The 24659-nt window shown below is 38.8% G+C and overlaps 1 pseudogene across 1 annotated transcript; it reads right to left on the bottom strand.

Moving 5' to 3' along the window:
* Positions 1-194: 194 nt before the first annotated feature.
* Positions 195-15729, bottom strand: LOC145492324 (uncharacterized; annotated as a pseudogene). The gene is made up of 12 exons (XR_014049980.1): positions 15473-15729; positions 9294-9536; positions 6923-7020; positions 5883-5941; positions 5041-5222; positions 4159-4272; positions 3703-3721; positions 3123-3165; positions 2129-2465; positions 1651-1761; positions 1167-1357; positions 195-409 (listed from the first exon to the last, which is right to left on the bottom strand). The product of XR_014049980.1 is annotated as an uncharacterized LOC145492324 (transcript).
* Between the last annotated feature and the right edge of the window lie 8930 nt (positions 15730-24659).

Here is a 24659-nt window from a genome sequence, read left to right as displayed (position 1 = left end):
AATCTCTTCCACTCTTTTGCTCTCCAAAAGCGAAACTGAAATTGTTAAAATGGGTGTATCAATGAGATATATGCCAGGGCAATAAAAAATGTAAATTAACCCCCACAGCGACTTAATGACGCTGACATTTCGAGCGTTAGCCCCTCTTCAGAGCAAAGCGTACTTTGAAAAATAATTCAAATAAATACTGATCTGCGGTTGGATTATTTTAATTTTGTCTCAGATAGTTGTCCCGCGAACAGTTCACACGAAGGGTTTTGAAGAGACAAATCTCTGGCACTTTTTATCCTGTCTCTTGCCTTTGTTTTTCGTTCGTAAATATTGTCGTCTTGAACATCTCTGGCCATTCCAAAGTCTGTGACTTTACATGTTTCAACACATTACGAGCTGCCAGATCTCGGTGGATAATCTGAAACAGAAGGTTATTGGTGATATTTCGATACGTGGGAGACAAAACAAATAAGTCAAATGTCGCGAACCACTAGCATTCAAACATTTCGACGTGAATTAAAATCCATGTACATGTTTATTTAATCGACAAGTTATATTGCAATTAAAAAGTTTATAAGGTCTTGAGCGAACTGCCTTCCTTAATCTTTTAACATCATAGACGTTAAAAAAAAGAAAGAAATCGAGTGCATCCGTACAATCTATGAAGATCAGTGACAGTGCAAAATTGGATACAAGGTGGAACTTTTTTCCATCCTAGAAAATTCTCGCTATGCGAGACGACCAGTGTAACTTGAGTTCAACTCCCATTAAACAGCCACCCTCTGGTAAATGGCCGCTTAGAGGGGGCTGGCCGCTTAATAGAGCTAAAAAGAAAAGAAAAACCCTCATCAAGACTTCGATTACTGGCAACCTAATAAAGGTGGCCGTTTAATAGCTGGCCGCTTAATGGGGGTTCGACTGTACATGTCATGTGAATAAAAACTGGCTATCATCATTACAGTTCTTTATGGGCAAATATTCACACCTTATTCAATTCCTTCTACGAAAAATTCACAAGCCGATTTTAAGTTTCCTTACAGACCAACGCTACAACATCGCAGCATTGCATAGTGGAAACCGTTAGAGTGAGACGCTTCCAGCAATAAAGTGCAAATCCGCAATAGACCAATAAGGGCGCAAAACATAAAGGCCCAATAAATGAGTACATTACATACTCGTTTGGATGACAAATAAGACATTCCATCAGCGATTTGCCAAGCAAACTTCATCAGCTGCTGTGACGTCAGACTTGTTTTTGGTTTGATATCCGGGTCTTTGTAATAAGTGTCATTCAGTCCACGGCTCTTTCTCAGATATCCCAGTAGGTCTCCAAATGGAACATATTCTATCAGCACTAACAACGGCTCTGAGAAGAAAACGAGAGAGGAGAAAGAAACACTGGTGATGTTAAACAATAATAGGGATCGTGTCTGGACAAAGATATATATATAAAGCCAAAGCAGTGGTCAAATTGATTTTCACCGGTACACTGAAGCTGTAATGAAGAATTATTCTATTTTGAAGTGATTCTAAGTGCAACGCATGCATAAATTCATCTAGTTGACTCAACAACAAGAAAGGTAAGGGTATTGAATAGAGTCGAGAGAGATTTAAAAACACTGAGAAGCGTTTCTTTAAGGGTTTTATCGTAAAGTTTACCAGATTCAGTGACGCATCCCAGAAGTTTGATGACATGAGGATGAAGCTTGAGCTGTTTCATTATGTCAAGTTCTGATAGCAAGTCTCTCTTGTCTGTCTCGGGCGCATTCTCTGCAATATAATCCCAAATGAGCTTTTTAAAACTCAATACTTATGATTTATACATTGATGTTTCGCAGCTACTAACTTGAATATGCCAAATTTTCGGGGTCAAACCCTCATTACATCAACAACAATTAAGAACAATTGTTTTCCTTTAATCGATTTGGAAAACAAAGTTAAAAATAATTGACATCAGTATGAAATTAGCGATATCACGATTTCACACTAACCATGTTACTTTGACGGAATACTAGCTCGGAATCATTAGCATAATGAGTATTTTAAAGTCTGCCAAGACTCCAAGCTAGAAATGGACCATTAGAATAGGATAACATATTCGGCACTGTTTTACCACTATTTTTAAAGCATTTCACACCTCTTAACTTTTTGATAGCCACTAGTGTCTTCCCAGGCCGTCCTCGGAGATCTACTGCTGTTCCCTTGGCAACCTGACCAAACGCACCTTTACCAATTATCTTCTCTAGAGTCACATGTTGTCTCGGAACCTCCCAGGAGCGTGTCGACGGATGAAGAGGTGCGTATTGGCTGCTTTGGGAAGCGTTTGATGAAGCATTATTCCCTGTATCTTCTGATACGTTTTGTAATCGAGAAGCCTGATTCAGTGACGTGTATTGGCTTTGAAAGGAAACTTCAGAATTTCGAATCCTGGCGGGATCTTCGTCCGGTCCAATGTTATCCATTTCTATTTGAGTCTAATGCGCGAAAAATTATTAACACACAGTTGACGTTTACAAATTACTTTTTCTGAAAGCGAGACGTAAGCTGACCAGAGTCAACTGCATAACTAATTCAGACCAGAGGGGTGATGAAAACTTTAGAGGCGCCTTCAAACTTTGAGTGCTTGTACCTTTAAAAGCGCTAAAGCAATGAAGTTCAAATTTGACGACTTGCCTAAAATTTATCTGGAAAGAAATAAGTGTCGTATTTCATTGGTCAAGGATCTTGATCTTTCATGGCAACCGTATTGTCACAGGCATGTTTCTTTGTCGTACTTAAAATCATTAACCCTCTTGATGTTCTAAGCCTTCTTTGTTGGTTTTTAACTATTTGTAACAATATACTTAATGCAATGCACGATGGCTCAAAGATGACGTCTGTTCAGAAATAATAAAGTCCTATGACGTTATCTCTGTATGTTATGGACTTCAAAGGAAATATGTTTAAACGTACTACAAATCCTTTCCATAGCCATGGTTTTATTACTCTCTGCATGACAGGTTGATGGCCTTAAATTTTCCGCCCTCCCCTCCAACCCTCCACCATCAAAGGGTCAATTGCAGTCAAGTAAAAGGCTACTCGTGTAATACTTTATATTGACTACTTGAAATTTCTGTTACGTAAAGACTTACATGCATTTTGCCCCTTTCCTCATTAGATGCCGCTCCATTTACCCTAAAAAATAACTAAGAAATTAGTTTTCTCATGTAGAAAATCCGCATTCAAATACAGATCCAGTGTAGCTCAGTTTGTAGTGTATGACCCTTCAAAATACATTGTCATGAATTCGTCCCAGATCCCAACATAAGGTCTTTAAGTGTGAGAATTCAATTAACATGTTGTTAAATGAAAGGCTTCATTACTCCAAAAGTACTATCAACTTTTAAATGGGCTTGTAGTTTTGTGCTACTCCTGCGAGTCTATCGCCAGGTTACCTCCCAACATTTTTTTCGTCAATATCCATTTATAGTCCTGGGTGGAGAGGGGCACTATAGGAGTAATGAGTCTTGCCCAAGAACACAGCACAACGACCCTGCCAGCGCTCCAACACAGACCACTCGACCCGGGTCCAGCACACTAGACACCAAGCCACCACAACTCCATTGAAATGGCACATTTCAAATGGCGAAATTATTAGGCGGAATCAGCGTTAAGACCCAAGTGATAAAATAAACGAATGCAAATGTCGCAGTGCTGCTCTAACATGCTTACCTATCCCTTGTTGCAGTCCCTAAAAGGGGGAAAAATGAATTTATTAACATTACCATCAAGTTGGGGGGGGGGGGGGGAGAAAGGATGGAGAAATTGATAAGACTTTTCGTTACCCCTTTCTAGGAAGTAACCCACAAAAGTTCAACTGATGCCAGAGGTCTCTGAATATGGCATTATGGGCCACGTTGGGTGTCAGTGTTGCAAGGAATGCTGGTGAAGGATTTATAAGGCGTTAAAATCTTAAAAGCAAGAAAGAAAACCACAAAACTTCCGATAAAAGGCATTAACGTTCCGTCTCAGTTGTCTGGTTCAGTTATTTAACTGTTTTAGCATTTAACTCCAACACCATAGAAGATTAAAGTCGGAGGTTTAGCAGAACCAGGTAACGAATTAACAAGTGAAGTAGTCTGGAAGTCACTGCTAAGACTTACTCAGAATATTTAGAATATTGTTTACCTTTCTTGTGAAGCCATAAGATGTAGACAACAAGAGCAATGACTATGACAACAAGGATACCGATCACAACTCCCAATACGGTGCAGCTGCAAGTACAATCCCCACACGCTTGAACTGTCAATAGTACAATAACAATGTCATCAGAACTCTTTTAAAACAGACTTATTTCGCGTGCTAAGCATGACAGATATGTCTGTCTGTCTGTCTGTCTGTCTGGCCGACCGACCGACCGACCGACTGACTGACTGACTGACTGACTGGCTGGCTTCCCGTACCTGCTTTCCATCATTCCATCTGTTTGTCTGTTAGTGGTTGTTTTAAATGAGCAAGGTCAACCAAGGCATTTAATGGTAAAAAGTCACGAAACTTGATCCGTACCGCGCGACGTTGGTGTATGTTTCTGTTTGGTTTCTGTTTTATTCATATATTTTCATTTTTCCGCATGTTTTAAATATAAAATGTTGTACCCTCGAAAAAACAGGTGTAATATTACACCCCTACCCCCCCCCCCTTCCTCCCATAACGGCCACATTCATCTGTCCCCTGGGGGACCGTTTTAAAAAGGTTTGACTGAATATGCTCAGAGTACAAAATTCGAAAACATATTGTAAACATTAAAAAAAGTAATTTAATTTATAAATGTAAACTGTGAGGAAATAAAGCATTCTATGCTATGTTATGTTATGTTATGTTGTGTTGTGTTGTGTTGTGTTGTGTTGTGTTGTGTTGTGTTGTGTTGTGTTGTGTTGTGTTGTGTTGTGTGTGTTGTGTTGCGTTGTGTTGTGTTATGTTATGTTACAAAATGGATGAAGCCAATTTAGTATTTGAGAGAGGGCACCAGTCCACCGAATACAAAATCAAAATATACAATGGTTTGCTTACTGTCGGATGAGCTGGTAGGTGTTGTGGCGTGTATCCCTGTGTCTCGTGTGCCTGTTATGGCACTGACATTAAAATCCCTAAACCTTTCATTCTTGACAGCTTCTTGAAGTATAGAAAGAACCTCGCTTTCTCTTACAGTGGAAGCGAACTTCAGGGCCAGATCAACAATCACACTTCCACACCTTGGAAGAAGAACAACGATAATTTAAGTTCAAACTAAATTGGTGGTTAAAATGAACTGAACCTTCCTTCACTTCAAAAATTTGTGTTTGAAAGAATGAAATGGAGCCAGTTTCCTTTAAAAATGATGTGCATTCATTAGAGTTCGTTTTCTGTCGAGAGTTCCACTGCACGTAATTGAACGGATGGAGTTGTTACACCATTCGATTTTTAGTTTGTGTCTCTAAATGATGGGGAATAAGAGAAAATAAGTTTGTGCGGAGAATGCAGATTAATTTTGATTGTTCAAATAAAACAATCAAAACCGGTGAAATCTCCGCAACGTCAAGGAAAAAATATTTTCTGAGTATTCATCGCGCTCCCTAAACCACTGGTACCCTCACCCCGTTAATATTTATTTTAGTTAAAAGGCGATGATCTAGTCTCTTGTTTTAGTTTATTTTTCTTCTTCAAAGCATTCCAATTTTCTCTATCCCTTCTTTTGGTGTTTGTATTCTCTGTGCCTTTGTTTTGCCTATCCCTTTATCTGACCATTATTTATAATGTAGAAGCTTTAATAACACAGGCTTTTAGCATTTGCGTTAATTAATTGAATTAACACTAAACAAAACGTCAATACAAAGTGTAGGCTCGATTTCCGCCGCTCTCTCTCGTGACAGTACCTGATATTTTTCTGTTGCACACTTTCATAGCCCAGTTTACCAGCAAAGATCTCCTCGATCTGAAAATTAACAATTTGAATAAATCGTTGTTTTCATTACTGCACATTTTCAAATGAGCTAATTCATAGTAATTGCTTAAACAAATAATTGAATTACATGTGACGTTAAAAGCTGCTAGACTCTGATACCGATAACAGGTAATGTATATGAAGTTTACCGTAACAAAACACAACATCGACAACATCATTACCTTTTCATATTTCAAGCGTCAGGTTCACTGCGCAGTATTTTAACTATTCCTAAATTCGACCATGAATGGAATATTTAGTGCGAGTTGAACCCAATGATTGCAACGGACCCACGACCCTTCATGGCTGTACTTAAATGGTCCTTTTTTGTATTTGTATTTGTATTTTTTGTTATTTCTCCACTCAATGACATGAATACAATATTGTTAACAAACAAGTGCAGTGAAAATGGCCCTTTCCAAGCAAACAGTCCTTAACCAGCCAACTCATCTCAAATATGAAACATGTTTAATCTTTCACAATGATATCTATTACTAGACAAGCAAAATCCATCTGTCTGTCTGTCTGTCTGTCTCTCGGCCCCCCTAATAACATTTACCTATGTGTCCATCTGTAGAATCGCCTTTCTAACTCCTGCCCAGTCTATCCGCCAATTCACCTCCTTACTCACCATGTATTTGAAAGTTCACACTGGCGACACAACGACATAAACATAACGACATAAGAACCCTATGCCGCATGTTTGCATGTGAACATCCTGACATAACATAATAGCAACATAACGACATAAAGGGAAAAAAACTGATCGTTTTCTTATGTCTTTATGCCGAGGCTCACATTACCGAGATAAGCGATTAAGTCGCTACGTCATTATGTTGTTATCTGGTTTTATGTCATGTCGTCAGGGTGAAGCAGGCCTTAGCAGTCATGATTAAACCTGTCTATTTTCCAAGAGTGACTGCATGAGACAGGTTTGGTTGTACAAGTGTGTTACACAAACGAGTTCGTTACCATTTTGCTGAGTTTCTCCCATAGTTGATTGTATTCCCCATCAGTACACTCTTCACCCGTGATAACCAGAGTCACGTTGATTACATCACTTGCTATGACTAATAATAAAACAAGAATTCAGTGAACCAGAGAAATGAAAAATATCCACAGCACTGTACCTTCCATACACAAATTAATAATACATGTACAAAGTTTTAGACCGCCAAGTCATTTTAAGCAAATTTAGCTGTGTCAGATGATTTAACATTCATTTATGAATTGTGCTGCTGCTGTATTACAAGGGCTAAGAGTCTATTCTTACTGTCATATTAATATCTGCCAGAAGAAGAAGATACAATTGAAAGAGGTCTGGACAAAAAGCTAATTTATCACTCCAGCTTACAATTTAGATGTCAACACATGCATGCACTAAACAGATAACAACAAATTGGGCCTTTTCAAGACCTTAAAAAGAAATTACAACAACAACAACAAAAATTAACTTGGATGTTTGGCTCCACACCTTGCCATTAATTTAATTTAGCTGGGTTGTAAGTTAAAACGCGGTTACATATTTTAAACGTAACACACCAACTTAAAAGCCTCTGGTCCTTGTGTGTCATATTGGCTGAAATATTCACATTGTGAGAAGCAAACTTTAATTGCACGGGCCAAGTACACTCAGCAAAACAAGCAAAAGAGAGCTATTGGGGAGGACATGACGACAAGTACATGAATACTACTACTAATACTACTACTACCACTGCTACTGCTACTGCTACTGCTACTGCTACTGCTACCGCTACTGCTACCGCTACCGCTACCGCTACTGCTACTGCTACTGCTACTGCTACTGCTACTGCTACTGCTACTGCTACTGCTACTGCTACTGCTACTGCTACTGCTACTGCTACTGCTACTGCTACTGCTACTGCTACTGCTACTGCTACTGCTACTGCTACTGCTACTGCTACTGCTACTGCTACTATTACTACTACTACTACTACTAATAATAATAATAACAGTCGTATCTATAACAAAATTCTAGATCGTGATTGATTCTCCGCGCGCCTATTTGTCACGTAATCAGCGCGCGATCAAGTGGGTGTTCAATTACAGGTGTGCAATTTGACCTTTTTGTAATTGGATACCTGTAATTAGATGCCCGCGTTATTCGCACGTCAACTACGCGCGCTTTGATGACCTCATTCGCAATGTTTCCTACAGTTTTCAAAACTTATGAAAAGCGCTACAGACGTGTTCGCTCAAAAGAAAATCTGAAAAGACACTTTTATTTCTCAAAATTTGTTACAGATACGATTAATTAGTAATTGGACCTCGGGTCGTACAACTCAGGGAGAAATCGTGCTCGTAATTTTAATTTTGAAATTACTCGCGTGATTTCTCCCTGAATTGTACGACCCGAGGTCCAATTACTATTACTACTACTAACAAAAATGTCTTTATTCATTTGATAAAAATACATATCAAAAGTTACAAAGTACTGGTAAAATTAGCTTCATGAAGTACACTTTGGTCACCTAGTATAACCATACTTGCGACTGGCCACGTTCTATATTAATACACTTAAACTATTTTGATAGTGATAGTATTTTGATAATGATAGTAGAGAAGAGTTGCTTGATTTTTCCCCTTGGCACAATTATTTTTTATTTCAGCAGTTTATGCTGCGCAGGAATTTTTTTTTGTGGGGGTTGGGGGGGGGGGGGGGAGGCAAGAAATTGCCCACCTTACTCCAAAATATTAATGGGCTGATCCTTATATACAAATGCACTCGGGAGATTAGTAATATGTGCATTACAGAAAATACTGCGGATGGAGTGGCTGGCTGCAATGGTTGATTGTGGCCTTTTAAATAAACAGCACTATGTAAGGAGAACGGTGTGCTGGACTCAGGCACCTTCACTCAATTTCCTTTTTTGCCTCAACTGACCAAACCACTTGTATGAGAGGGAAGGCGATGGGAAACAAAACATCTTATGGGAATAGCCATGGTTCTTGTGTACCCCCATGAGACCAAAACATTCACAAACACCGTGTCAATTATTGTAGGGAGCAAACATTCACTGTACTTACCAGGTAGCAAAATAAGGGTTAGGGAGCTGTTGGGGGGAACATGACAATACAAGTGGGCTGCCTAGCATGACTATACATGTACATGTACGTGCAATAGACAAAATTCCCTGCAGCAACTACTGATGTACATGTAATGTAATGGGTTAATTATCAAAAGAAAATGACAGCAATTACAGAATGAACTAGTCATTATATTGTACATCTACTTAAAGGATTACATTTTTTAGAAAATTAGTGATCAATACAAATGCAAATCCATTTGGCTACTACTAATCTGTCTTTACTTATTACTTACACAGACTGCTATTTGCTGTATCACTGCCGAGAAAATTCTCTACTCTACAGCTATAGTTTGTATCCTTAAGAACTTCAGGAATAATCAGTGTGCTCTCATGACACGCACTTTGCTGTGGATCACATGGAATCCAAGTATAAGTCGGCTTGGGATTTCCTTTTGCTGGACAGTCAAGAGACACTCTTTGTTGTGCCGCAACTTCACATTCTCTTTTGTGTCTACTAGTAACAATCTTTGCTGGATCTGTAGATTTAAAGTGTGGGAAAAAAGAAAAGTACACTGTATTTATGACACTGCATTGAGTTTATGAGAATTCCAATTGACACAAAAATATCCATCAGTATCCTGCCAAGGTACCTTTGGGTTAAATTATGCGTCAGTAAGGGAAAAAATGACTTTATGAGGAAATAATCTATTGTTTATTTATGTCTGCATGTATGTGGCATACAAAATGCACAGATCAGTGGACAGAACGGACAGAACGGTGCTCACGAGATTCAAGATTCAACAGTCTGTTTATTTGCCTTTCTACCTAATATATCAATCATTTATAAATATTTCAATGTATGGCGAGGTGACCTCTAGAAACCACCACGCTTATAGTTGAGGCCACCTCGCACATAGCAATATGATTAGATAGATAGTGCTACAGTGTCCGGCTTTGCCAGTTCAGTAGTTATTTTACTAAAAACTCTAGCAGTTTTTTTTTTTAATTGAAAAAACTTGACAAAGAAGTGATTGTAACAGGAGGGGAATTTCAGATCTTGGGACCTTGGTAAAGAATTTTGAATTTTTTCAGATTAGTCCGGCATTGATGCACGTGTTAATTATAGGCTGTTCTGGTGCTATAGCCATGAATTTGACTGTTTGTAAAACACCAGTTAAAAAACGATGGAGGCAACAACTTGTATGAAAATAGCAGTGCATGTAAATGTAGGTTTGATCTCTACCTTGTTATCAAACGTGGAATAATATTGGCGAGGGAAGAGAGAAAATTAAAGTTGGAAAATGTGTTAATACACTCTTATAAGAGAGGCATCTTAACTTTATTTTCAAGCCCAAGATAGTGGCTTCCATTGGCCTATATGTAGAAACAAACGATTTAATAACAAACAATTTCAGAAACAAACAATATTTCAATTTTTGTGCACTAGGTTGAAGCTTTGAGACTTTTAAAGTAGCTTGAGTGGCAGTGATGGGAGACTAAGAAAAAAAAGTGTAAAGTGGATTTTCATTTACTCAAGAAAGAGTTCTCAGCCTTGGGAATAGGATAGTATGGTTATATTCCCTTCAAAATGGTTTCTTTCAAAACAGTGTATTTGGATATAGATTGTATATTTCCCACTTATAAATTGATGTAGCCAAAACGTTCAGATGTATGCTACATTGTTTTTGGATGTAAATCTAAGCTTGGATGTTTCCATGTTGTTCAAATAGTGACAATTAAAATTGCAAAAAAGAAATGAACATGTGACACATTTATATGAGTTTTCCATTACTATACTAGCAATAAATGTAAGTTTAGCACTCTTTTTCTGTAGTCTCCAAATGAATGTAAAGCTTTGTGTCAAACTCATAGAAAATGTAGCTAAGAAAAATTTCCCAACTCTGACAGTTCTTAGGTGTAGCATCGATATTTTCAATTTAATATCATGGGTGACAAATTACTCCTTAATTTTGGCGCGAAATTTCAGCGTTAATTCATAATTTCACATGTGAAATTACAAAATTGCTATGGCAACTTCCCTTGTATCTCGATCAGTGCCAAGATGGCGTCGAGATTTAAGACCGTGACCATTGAAGAATTCACGGAATTAAAAAAAGCGGATTAAAACTTAAATACGCGAAAGAGTACAATTAACTGGGTGAGGGTTTTTGAGAAGTGGCGTGACGAAAATAGCCTTGAGAGAAACCTGGAGATGATTGTTCCTGAACAGTTGGATGAAGTACTGGAGCGGTTTTACGCCCTCGTGTGTAAACAAGACGGAACCGATTACGAACCTGGATCTCTAACACTGATTATCGGAAAACGGTGGTCAGAAAGCTGAAGGCCAAGGGAGTTTCAAAATGCGAAATAACAACAATAACTGTTCATCGACAAGAACAAAGCGTTGAAGCCTACGACTGCCCGAACGAAGACGAGCTGCGACAACTGTCTAACATCATTGATGGCAAAGAAATCCACTTCAACCAGACAACCAGTTGAGTTCCCCTTCAGCTGCTAATTCAGTTCACTGTAGCGGTGAGCAGTGGCCACGTCTACAATTTCCACAACTCATGGTAATGTGGTGATAAATGAATGATGAAAATTTACAAGTGAAGACCAAGTCACCTCAGTAGGCTGTTTGCACCTTCGCGACAATTTTGTGCTTTCTTTAGATGGCAAAGAGCTTTAGCTGCACAATTAGGGCTTAAAACTTCAATTTAATGGGCATTTGTGGCTGCATGGTATTGCTGATATTCGGCTAGAATTGTGATGTGGGCAGTGTTGTAGTTTGGAGAGGGTACTTCACTGCTCCATCAATTTCAAATACATACATGTATACCTGGGATGTAACAAACATTCCACATTTTGCTTAGTCAGATTTATAGCCGATGCTGTAGTCGGCTTGAAATGTAATGGATTCTCGATGTAGAACATTCTTGTATAGTCATTTTGAAACAATGTGTACCTTTAGAGAGCTACAGATCAGCTCTTCACCTGGGTCTTGATAATTATGTTTATGTTTGTATTAACCTCAAGACTTGGATTTCATACTGACTCTTAATTAAATTAATTGTACGAAATCATGATTCAAAGATAAGACTGTGTGTGAATGATAATGACAAAATCACATGTGAATTTAGTCTTGCTAACCTAAAAATGCATGCAGAAGAGTTTTTTCCTCTTGTTCGAACTATCAAAAGCTAGCTCTAGGAAAGCATTGTACCAAGACTATCTGTGACCTGAAATTTCCATGGTTAATTTATTGTATATACACACACTGAGATTTATATCAGGGGTTTCAAAATGTTTTGAAGTAGCTAGGCGCCTGTAATGCTCTTTTGTTCGCATTCAAGCCGCATCGAAGACAGTATAAGCTTGCTTTTTCCGTTTTCACGCACACGTGTTTTATAACAACAAGACCTATCCCATAATACTTGTTACAGGCAGCCACAGGTAGCCCACCAGACACTACAACCCCTCTTTTCCTTGGATTAAAGTACTGATTAACTGGTTAACAAATTTCAACATGACTGGAATAACTCTGTTTAAACGTTTCGACCTGAAAAACTCTCAACAAGTTTACTGTTCAGTGTCCCGTTTCTTGCTGTTCAAGTTTCAACACAGTTCATAAGCATACTAAGTAACTCAAAGTGTTCTCCTTGAGGTCAATAGAGTTCATAATCATTTAAATACTCTGGTGTCCTCCTTTCCCTAGTTGGCCTCAGGGGACCTATCCCATAATACTTGTTACAGGCAGCCACAGGCAGCCCAGCAGACACTACAGCGTCTGCAGTTGGAAGAGTAAGGCAAGGCCCCTCATCCTAGGGGTCTGGGGTCATGCCCTCCTTCCCCTAGAATATTTTGAAATCTAAACTGTAGAAGCTAGCAAATGCCATAAGGAGTTGCCAGCTTAGGATTATCATCTTAAATTGGCAAAAATCAAGTGATAAAATCATCACATTGGTTAAAGGTTTCAATTTTCACATTATTTTATTTAATTGGTATGCAAATTTTCTATCTTTTTAAAATAAAAATTATTCTTTTTTATTATTAAATAAATTTCAAAAAGGCCAGGATAGTTTCATTTGAAATCCTTGAAACAACACAGTCACATTTCGAAATAAAAATAGTTGTGCTCACGAGCTCAAATTTTTGCTAGTCATTAGCAGTATTATTTTAGATTCCAATGCACATGCTAATTAAATTCAAGACTTTCCATTATGTCTTTTAATATCAGTATTTTTGTGGGCCGTGATCTCCCGTCTTGTCTGTCAACAAAGTAATCATATAGTAGAATAAACCGAGTAACAAAGTGTGACAATTTATAAAGTGATTACTTGTGTGTATTGCCTGAATTTTTCACCTTATTGCGAGGCATGACTTTTTGAAGCCAAAAGAAAAAAGATCAATTTCTAGCGATTGTTTAATTGCCAGATACTAGAAGCAACATGGAAATGAAGTTAGCCCGGCCACTTATTTAAAACTGCAAGATGGCCACTAAAACACAATAATGCGAAGGGCACAAAATACAGCGAACGCTTTAAGAATGGCTGACTGTTAGGATCGAGAAACGCCGGTCAACGTCCCATTTGACAAATCGCTCATATTTTGCCCAAAGATACCCTTAGGTGACCTATTTCTAAAAATCATATTTAAAGGTTCCAGCGAATTTTTATTTTTCAGAAATTCGCGAAAATTTGAAAGCGCGGTCAAAGTGCGGTTTTTCGTGTAATAAAATGACCGAAATAAGGTGCGAGGACGAAGCGCTGCTTAAGTCTTAAAATAAACTCAATTGACTTCAAACTTCACACAAATGTGGAACAACCACTCTAATTTACTCCTCGCTTTAAACTAATCTCAGATATGTTGATATAGTGGTTTTCCGAACCATTTTAAAAACAGCTATGAAGCGTGTGAAAAATAACGACAAAATATAGGTCATGTTTAACAGCATAAAAATGCATCTGGTACCTCACTTTCCGATTATTTTACTTTACAGCCTTAAAATATCATTATTAAAGATATACCATGCCAAGTTTCACGCTCGAACTCGCAGTATTTCCCTTTGTGAAACGCGAAAATCTATGTCAATGTGTTGGGCGCAAATAACACAATAATTATGCACGAACCAGAGACAAATCAATGGCGAAAGTAAAAGGTTATCATTAATTAGAATCCCGTCAATTCACTGCTGTCAGTAGAAACATAATGTCCACTGCATAAAAACTGTTTTCAGACGTTTTCGAACCATCGCGCGTTAACTTTGTTTAATTTCGTGTCCGCCGTCATGTCTAGTTTGTCATCGCGTGTATTTCCTCAATGTCAACAACACGTGAATGGTTGTCATAACAAACGCAAGAGATTTCCTGGAAACTTAATGTTTTCGATTCACCAAAACGCTTTAAGTTCGTTAAGACACAATAATGGGTCAACTTGGAATGCTGTTTAGCATCAAGGACGTTAAAGGACTGTAAATTAATCGAGTTGAAATATCTTGAAGCAAATCAAAATCGCGCCCTTAATTAATACGATTAATTTAACCCGAAAATGTTACAGAAAACATACCTAAAAGCCGTCGATTCCCCTCGATACCACTCCGCATTGCCTTAAAGAGCCCAAGCTTTCTGCTGTAAGAATCAGGGGCCTCATGAATCTGTATTTATTATATCGGCAACCATGCTGCGTGGCTGATATTCGAGACTCAGTAAAAGTTGTCACACAACCGTACGAACAGCCCAGTTACGCTTTCGCTGCTCTTGCACAAATGTTCAACATTTCGCAAGTTACATAAACCGACTACAAGTTTAAAGTAGTGACAGTAGATTGAAATGCGCTTTTTAAAGCTGTCCTATCGAGGAACAATTATTTATTGTTTTTGAATGGCTCTTAATTGTAGCTACAGTCGGGGAGGGGGGGAGAGGGTATTTCCGGAAATGTCGGATATCTGTATGCCGTGGAAGATTAAGTGGTCTCCTGCTCTTAACGCCAACACTGAAACACTAGATGATTCTCGAAGTATCACAGGGGTCACTAAGCTAAATAATTTTGAGTGTAGCTCCGCTGAATCAATTAACCGTTGGCGCGCATATTGCATTGACCGTGGAAAGATCAATTTTTAGCGATTGTTTCACTGCCCTGATGCTAGAAACAACATGGAAATGAAGTTAGCCCGGCCACTTATTTAAAACTGCAAAATGGCCACTAAAACACAATAATGCGAAGGGCACAAAATACAGCGAACGTTTTAAACTTTCTCTTTAAACAAGCTTACTTCCTATTGCATAAAAAAAAAAAAAAAAATTATTGCTGCAAAATTGAGCGTGAAGTTACTCTGCTGCCTTAAAGATTTATTGATAAGATGCACTGCTGAGCGACAGACAGTAGGCGACAGAACTCTGGTAGTCACTGGCTTGTTTTGAAGATACTGTTATATATCTACACATTTACCTATGAAGTGTCTTCTTGTACTTACAAGTGACATTGACATAAAGTAAACGGCTCACTCGATTTCCAACTCCATTGTACGCCGTGCAGCGGTATATTCCTGTGTCAGTTCTGCTGATGTTCTTAATAACCCAAGGGTTCCCAAAGAACACTTGCCCACCATCATTACCACTTTCCATGGTCCAAGTAACGTTGGGATCGGGTTTTCCACTTGTGTTGCAAAATAAAGTTACATTTGATCCTTCACTGTTAGTCTGATTGCCACTATCACTGGTTATACTGGGTTCAACTGCAAAGAATGTAGCAAAGAGTCAACGTATACATGTATCGCACATGCACTCATAGACGTACAAGCTGGGGGGGGGGGGGTGGCGAGGGAGGCTACAGGCCCCCTAGCTGCGGAAATTATGTAATTTTTTTCGGTCAAAACGCCCATGATTCGGGCAACGACACATTAGAAAAGAATGCTATTGGTGTAATTTTCAAAGGTCGTATATATATAAAGTTTCTAGTTAGTTACTTTTTATGAATCTCAGGGTGATAAGACGCCTGACCAGGAGTCTTTAGACTGTCAAGTGGTTTCTTCAGAGAGTTAGCACTTTATTAAAGTAGTATCGTGTAAAGTGTAAAATTTATATTTGCTGCTGATCTGAAGTATCGTTGGCGCGCCAAAGACCCCACTGCACGGTAGTCAGTTTCAGGCTCCGGAAAGAACGAGCCCTCTGTTTTGTTTTTTTAGGTTTCAAGGCTTGTAAGCTACTTTGTACAACTTTGGCCTTGCCAAAAAGGAGTAAGACTGAAATGACATGAGGGACCTTGAGTTTGCTGTTAGCTATAAAAAAATCAAAGCGAACGAAGACCAAGACTTTTGTTCTTGCGGTGGCTCTGAAACGGCCCGGAGTTTGTAATGTCTTAACAAAGGGGTGTTTGAATTTTTATGATATTAAATTTTTCTTATTAGGTGTTCCTCTTTTATGTCCATGTTGTCCTTCACCGTATTTACGCTGCTTCTGAATTCAAAGAAGGCCATGCTTGCAGTGTACGCTGCAAGTTTCCTGTGGCCAAAACTAGACTGAGACGTCTTGTTATGCCTCATGTTGTTCTTTTAACGTCTCAAGTATATCGAGAAGCTCGTCTCGAATAGATCAGACTCCAGGTTCTGTAACACGTCCAAATGGTCCATCTTGAAACACAAATGTCTCTGTTGCTGATCTGCCGATCGCTGTACGGACGCCATGAAAGGAAAAACTTTTTCTTTTAATAACTTTTAGATTTTACTAGATTGAGACTGATGATAGAAGTCATTGAGTAGGCAAGCTTTCAATACAACTATTTTGGGGATTATAGCAGTTTTCTTAGATGTGAGAACTGTAAAAGGTTTTGTTTTTCATGCAATCTGAGTGGGTTTGCATCCCGATTTCAACACTCACACATTAGGGCATTGCATAATTTTTTCGGGCAAGAAGATCACTGCCAAGTCCGAATGTGCCTGTACGCTTATGCATGCGCTTGTGGCACTGTCTGTAGTAAAAGCGTATTAATTGAACATTTGTTTAACAAATAAAGAAGCCTCGACTGTGCTCTGTTCTATTGTAGAGCACGCAGGAAGCGGTAGAGCACGATAGAAGTGTAGGGGAAAACACGAGACGTAGTCGAGTGTTTTTCCCTACTTCTTGAGTGCTCTACCGCTTCCTAAGTGTTTTACAACAGAGCAGAGCACAGTCGAGGCTTCTTTATTTGTTTTATGATAAAGGATCCGAAAATTTTCCCACGCATTTGGCTGAATTTTCAAACCAAACTTTATTTTCCAAACGAGCAAAAGTGGCGTCAGCCGTGAACTGTTCTCTGATAAACCACGCTAAAATAAGCCAGTCACAATCCTTGTTAGAACTGTTCAAATAATTTGATTGGCTAACGAAGCGACAGCTGTCAATCACAAGCTGGACTTCAGCTAAGCTTTCTGTTTCGTGTTTGAGCGGCTTTCGAGAGAAGAACGATGCCTTCGAAGTTCGCTTTAAGTTAAATTTTAAATGCGGATCTGAAGGTAGGTGAAAGTTTATAGTCTAGAGGAATCCGGCCGTATTGTGGCCCATGAAAACGTGCACTTTTCCAGTGGAAATTACGAAACGCGGAGCTCAAAGCTTGCGTATGAAAATGCAAAATGCCGAGTTGAATTTGAACGGAGCTACAGTTATTTACGGCTTGTAGACGCATGCAGCAAGATTGCCGAAACTAGCGTAAAGGTTAGAAAGACTAAACGGCTCCCACTGGTTCTACTCCGAGCACAGAAGAAAATATCAGAGCAAGCTTTGCACTGACCACTCGTCGGTTCACTTCGCTGAGATGACCGGAGAACGAGCGTTACTACACTACATGTAAGTGTTGTTTGAGCAATTGAGAATTTTTACAAAAATAAAGCTTCGCATCGTAAACAGAGACAGTTCAGTTGTTGTTTTCTGTCGTTGTTGTACTTCTTAAGTATAATTTCTGCCTTCGTAACAAATATGTCTTTAATCGAAGCACTGTTCAGGTTGAGAATTTGTTTATTTCGCCACGTGTTTTGTCGGCGGGAATCTAGCAAAACTTGTTATTTTAGTACAGTTTTAACACTACTGTTGGTAACAATGGTCTCTGTGAGCCATATTTACTACAGACAAATAGCTCGTTTCCATTGCGTTTGTCTGAATCACAGGGGGTGTTTAATTTGGGTCAAATTTGTCAAAATTCCGAAGCAAAAATTTGAAAGCCAACTTACCGTCATCAACCCGTGCTCTGTTCTCTGATAAAGTACGCTCTTTCAGCCAATCAGAGCACGCGTTATATGATATGGAACCTTTATTATAACTCCATTTAAGGTGGCTCAAAACAGTTTCCAACACTTAGATTTTGATGGGTCGTTATAACCACTCTTTATCACTTGATGCTACAATCATGGTATCACAAAACTGCCCAATCATTTGTGAACACGTTGTTATCATTTTTGGGACACAATAGGTTACCATAGCAACATTATGACCTCCTAAAAACACCGTTAATTACAGCTTTAGGGGCTTATAATTCAAAGACAGCGTAGTGAATTTTTTTCATATTATTAACTTTTGATAAGCATACTAAGAGGCAACTTTTGGCAAAGTTTTAAAAAATTCTGATGGTAGGGTTCAGAGCCACTTTAAATTTTCGAAAATTAAGGGTGGCTCTGAACACATCCTAGGTAACAGTCTTTTAAATATGTGGATATATGCAGTTTTGCTAAGTTATCAATACATTGTTGCTGTTACCGCAGCAGGGCATATACTACAAAGTTCAGTAGGATGACACCAAAATTTAAGAATGAAATTCAGCAGGCTGAAGTCGGAAAACAATATGAAGATACACAGCTCATAAATCAAGTTTAAATAGCATGGATTTCTGCCAAGTGATAGTATGAGACAGGATAATCCATTTTAGTCAATTTTAACATAGTTTGTGTATTGTACATTAAAATTTTGTGTCCTTTACGGTGTTGAGCTCAAGTACTTACGTTCACTTGTAGCCCTAAAGTAAGGACTGAAGTTAACTCTCCTTCCATAAATAATGCGAGTCTATTCGTAGCTTCTGTTCAAAATGTAGTCGTTAAAGATTAGTAAATCGAGCTGTAGGTCAACTTGCAACTCCATTGAGTCCATTAAATGACACCATTTCTTAATAGATCCACCAATAAGAAACACTGCCATCAAAGCAATTCAGTTTGTGAGTAAATCGTGTCACCTCCACTTGAACAAGCTCGACAACGTCACAAAACTCGGAACTCATTTGAGCCTGCTGTGCTAACTACCCAGCGCTTCAGTACGTAGATATACTTTGACCTCACGCAATCCAATGGACAAGTAGTACAGTGTGGTGAGGGCTGGCCTAGCCTGCGGGACTATGGGGCCGGAGTTCGAATCCTAGAGGTGACAATCGCAAAGAAGTTCTTGCGGTATTAACTTCTAATCGCAAAGACGTTTTTGTGTCTTGCAGGATCCAAGCGCAAGTGAACCGCAAGAAGCCACAAGAAGTTGCCGGCTTACGGACGCAAAAAGAAGTTCTTGTGCACGCATTATTTTTGGGCTGTACTGTAAAACAGAGTAGACGGCAGATGTTCGAAACCCGGGGGAGACTCCTGTATGAAAAGGTTCGGGGTGCTTTTCATCTCAGGTACAAATCAAAGATTCTGGTGTCACTTAGGGTGTTGATGACAAAAAAGTCAACATTTTCAGCTGTCAAAGTATCCTTTAGGGTTCAATCGAAGAAATAATAAGGAAAGAAATGCTCTCATTTCATTTCTGTTTTTAGGCTTGATATCCGCTGGTCTCTGGATTACATTAGCTGGGTCTAAAAGTGCGCGTGGGATCCTCTCTTAAACAGAGGCTAGTAATCGCACCCACTCCGTTTTCAGTGGTATCTTTTAGGGGTCTAACCTTTTCATATGAGAGTTCCCCCCTCCCCCCGGCCGGGTTTCTAAATGTCTAACAGTAAGTGAAGGAGTACAGGAGTGATGGAGTGAAATCGTGCCACCACTACAAGTTGGAAAATAATATTTTCCAAGTTAAAAAATGACTGATTTTGAAGAAATTTTCTCGGGTTATTTCGCTGGAAAGTGATCGGTTTTGCACTGATTTGACGAACGTTTTTAACTAAAAAAGACGGCAATTTTGCCAATTTTTTTCGGAAAATGATGACTGTTAGCCTATGCATTAACAACAACATCAGAAACACTGACTACTTGTAAGTGTTGCCTTTGCAACTTTACAGGAAAATTTGAGCAACTCGTTTGGACTACTGTACGTGTTAGTATTTGCTTGACACAAGGTTGTTTTAACAGAGATCATCATTTGCTCTTTAACAACAATACGCTCAAGAAACGCGCCAATGGCAAAGCTCTTTACATCCTGGCCACAGTAGGTACCCAGTTTTTAGCAACATTAATCTAAGAATGCCTGGTAGTTTTGGGATGTTGTTTAATCGTTGCAGTGACGAAGTTTCACGACAAATTTTCAAAGTTATTAACGGTAAGGAAACAGCCCAGCAGCCAAGATAAGTTTGAAGTATGTTGTACTGACTTGTATTTGGTATGATTGCTAGTGAATTTCGCGGTATTTTGAGTGTTTTTGTCAATTTCATGGGATTTCGCCAATTTACATGAAATTCGCGGTTTTGCGACTGCGCGAAATATCAGAAGCGCTCTTTCTGTGATGGAACGACTCGTGTTTACTAAAAATGCACTGAAAGTTGAACTGTAATTTTTTGGAGGGGATTAAATAGGTAAAGCTCACACCCGATACAGGCCAATGTTTAACAACAACAACAACAACAACAAAACACTTGAGATCCAAACATAAACCCATGACAAAACAAGCCTTGGGAATCCCAATGTACCTGTTTAGTGTCGAGTTGCAGTACCTACATGTACACAAAAACACAATGTGATTACTGTTTTCTTTACAAGCGGCACGTTCCCTTTTGATAACATGAGCTGCTGCCGGGGGCATACATGTATACTCATGCTGATCCAAGAGTCCTATGAAACATGTACCTGTGTACTTGAAATTACATGCATGCTTTTATTTTAGAGACTAATGTGAAGGTAATTTCGTTCAGAGCAAAGTATTGATGGTGATGCATGTAGAGTTGTTTCAACGGATGACCTCCGACCAATTTTTTACCAACTTATTTTACATTAAATTACAATGGCTTTAACTCTAATTTAAAAGCTTAATGACCTGTCGCATGATCACCTGTCACTTTTGAGGTGAGACAGTAATAAATAGAAATTTCTTATCTATGGCAACTGGTTATCGGATCAAATTTGAAACTAGCTATAAAAAAGGTTAAAGCTTTGTGAGCAAATGTTAAATTTTGAGAAATAAATCATGAATCATGAATTTGTAATGTAACGTGTAACGCCTAACTGGTATGAAGATATAATAAAGCCAAGACTTCTCTCCTTTACAAACGTTTACCATGAATTTTACCCATTCCTATGAATCAGTAGAATAAAATGACAACACAAAAGTTTATACATCATTCTCACTTTAATTCTGACAAACTATGATACAAAGCATTCGCCCAGTTTACATACTGGAGAAATGTAACGCTTACAAAATCTAGACATTGGTGATGAAAATTGAGTGAACATGCAAATTCTTACAATGTAAATACATCCAATACTAAAGATATCAGTATCAAAGCAAATTCATAAGGTCTTCTGCGCTGTCTGAAAAGATCAGGGCAATTTATATTTATTTTTGAGCGAGATATTAACATTCTTGTAAATCGGAAACACTCTTGTAAGCTGCTTAAGGTAATTCCTCTGAAATAAAAGTGACAATAGATTTTTGTTCAAACTTTGTTCACTGAATATTTCAATTTTGAAATAAAAAGGAGGGTTCCCATGCTCATTAAGGTGCAGTAAGGCATTGAAGATGCCCCATTTTAGCATTATTTAATGCTTATTATAAAAACGCATTCCCAGTAATTGTAAAATCTTTTTGAGCCCAGACTCATAAGAACACGCGTTAAACTACAGTCAATACATTGTGTCGGACACAAATAAACATTTTAAGTTTGATTCAGACAGAAAGCTAAATCCTTGATTAAAAATTTGAACCAAATTTCTTGACGTGGTTACCGACTGCAAAATAGAAAAGACCACAGTGTATCTACTATTTTTCTTATCTATTCAATTTTCAGCAATAGCAATTAGATCAGTCTTTTCTCACTTAAAGCTTATGATTAGTTGATTACAATCACTGGGGAAAAAATTGGGGTGCCCGTGCTCGTTGGTGAGCTAGAGCCATTTTTCAACTGACAGAGCTCAATATAGATTCCCTCGTTTTAACGCAAGCAAGTGTAAATCAGCTTCCAGGATCATCAGATGTAAACAATCGGGCGGTTTCTGTCGGCAGGAGTGTTTCTGATAACTGTAGGAAGTTTTAGACGTTCAAAAAAAGCTTGAAAAGTTAATCCGTAAATCCCAGAGTGCAGGAGATGAAGATATGTTGTCGAAAGCGAATGCGAAGATCGAGTTATTCTGAGCAGTGCATTCTGAAGCATTAGTATTTTCTTCCACCGAAAGACCGTTTGTTTGGACTATTTTAAAGCACTTTCTGTCTTCGCCACAAAAGTCGGAAAAACTCCCCCATCAAGTTGTGGCATCACGATACTAAAATGCCTTTTTGAGGCTGTGACAATCATTTTTCCCGTAAAGAAATGTGTGTTTTTAACGGAATACGTAATACAGTGGTGAAGTTCACTTTTGCCCTAGGTTTGAGACGATGAATGAATCGGTAAACACGCGCATCGCCGGATGTAAATTGACGACTTCCGCTCGAATAATTTTTTCTCTTTTCTTTAATTCATCAGCGATATAATAAACAATTTAACCTCAACCGTTCGGTCGTTACGGGAAAATCTCAAACCTCGGCCTACCGTATTGACCTCGCTATCGCTCGGTCAATACGACGAGGCCTCAGTTTGAGATTTCCCCGTAACGACCTCACTCTCGGTTAAATAGTAGTTAATAATATAATTACGTACAGTAGCGTATCTCTGACGCTCAGACAGGTCTTGATGATTTGCTAGGTACTACGTTGAAGAATTCCTGTTGGCGTTTTCATGTAGAGTCTTATAACATGGTGGATTGGAGTGAGGGGTGCCCTCTCTTCCAAAGTATAGAATAGAATAATATATAGGTTTAGGCCACCCTAAAAGCGTAGCTTCTGGGCCAGGTTGTTCAAAGCCCGATTAAGCCAACCCAGAAAAAGATAGAATTTTGATTTGAGTTTTGTAACTTTGTGTTGAGGTTTTCTGTATATTTTTTGGCCTTCTGTTTTGAATTTTAAAAACCACCATGTACACAAACTGGCATAGCAACGAAAAACATTTGTATAGAAGAAAAAGTTATAATTCAGCTGACTTTTAGTCCTGGGTTAGCGTTAACCGACTTCCGAACAATCATGCCCTGTTGTCAACAAGTTAACCTGACATGAGCCCGCGAACCAATCAAAAACAAGCACTTGGTGAGCGGTCAACTTCAAAAAAACACGTAATCTCGATAAGATGTAAACTTGAGCCCGCGATATGGTCACGTGATACTGGTCAACGGATACCTTGTTTTGGCAGGAGTCAATTAATCATAACATGGATGTCCAATATCAAAGAAGTACACAGTAAACCAAGGCTGCATCTTTCTGTTAACACATTATTTGGAGTATGGCCGCCATCTTGCGCGACTTCGCCGTCGTGGTCGTCGTTCGTACGCGCCCACAAGCAATGCCGCTAGCCATGATAACCATGAGAGGATCCATTCATGGGTTACCTTTTCTTTCCTATATGAGTATGGGGCTCCGCTTGGCGGCCCTTCGGGCCGCCGGAGCTCCGCTACGAAGTCTGACATCAGAATAAATACGAGTGCAGGCGAAGCAGCGACGGATGAAGTGTTCAGAATAGGGATGGGTGGGGAGAATTATTGCTCTAAACAGGACGGAGGACATGCCATCTTGCCTTTCCCTTAGATCCATTACTAATTGCGAGATTGTTTACCCCTGAATAACATCTCATAAAACGAGTGGATAAATCACAACGGGTTCCTGCGTGGGAACTTGGTTTTCGAGCATTCATTTAGTTGTGGCGAGCACTGCTACCTCATGAGTAAAATTTACACGCTGGGAAAAGCGTAACTGTAAACAAAGCTTACAGTGCAATAAACGAGAAACAGTGGCAACCAGAAAATATTAATATAATCACAGCACGAATCAAATAATTTCAGTTTGTTCGTAAGTTGACCAGTCCTGCTGGAGCGGTACCAATGCTAGTAGTTAGAAAAGACGATTTTGATTGGTTAGTACCTAGGGTTTTTTTTTTCTTTTTGCTCGATTGTGGCGCTATTCAAATCAACGAAATTTGAACGTAATTTGCAGCTGATCAAAACTTTCTATTCTAACGGCTAACAATAACGCTGTTCTCACATGACTGGTTCGATCACTAGCAAACGCAGACTATTTTCTTCACCACTTCTGCTGTTAAGATGCCTTGGTCGTTGTAATGTATAACCTGGCGGTTACATTTTTAAGAGCGACTCTCTATAAGGACCGAGTGAGATTGAAAAAATGTGGCACAAGGTTAGAAAAATGGACCCCTTGCTATTTCGTCCAGAGATGGTATCCTAAGAATCGTGACATAAGTTTTAGGTTCTA

The sequence above is a fragment of the Orbicella franksi genome, chromosome 7, assembly GCF_964199315.1.
Source record: "Orbicella franksi chromosome 7, jaOrbFran1.1, whole genome shotgun sequence".
In the NCBI taxonomy this organism is placed as follows: Eukaryota; Metazoa; Cnidaria; class Anthozoa; order Scleractinia; family Merulinidae; genus Orbicella; species Orbicella franksi.
Note: the sequence above shows the minus strand (reverse complement) of the source record. Positions and strands in the feature narration are given on the sequence as shown.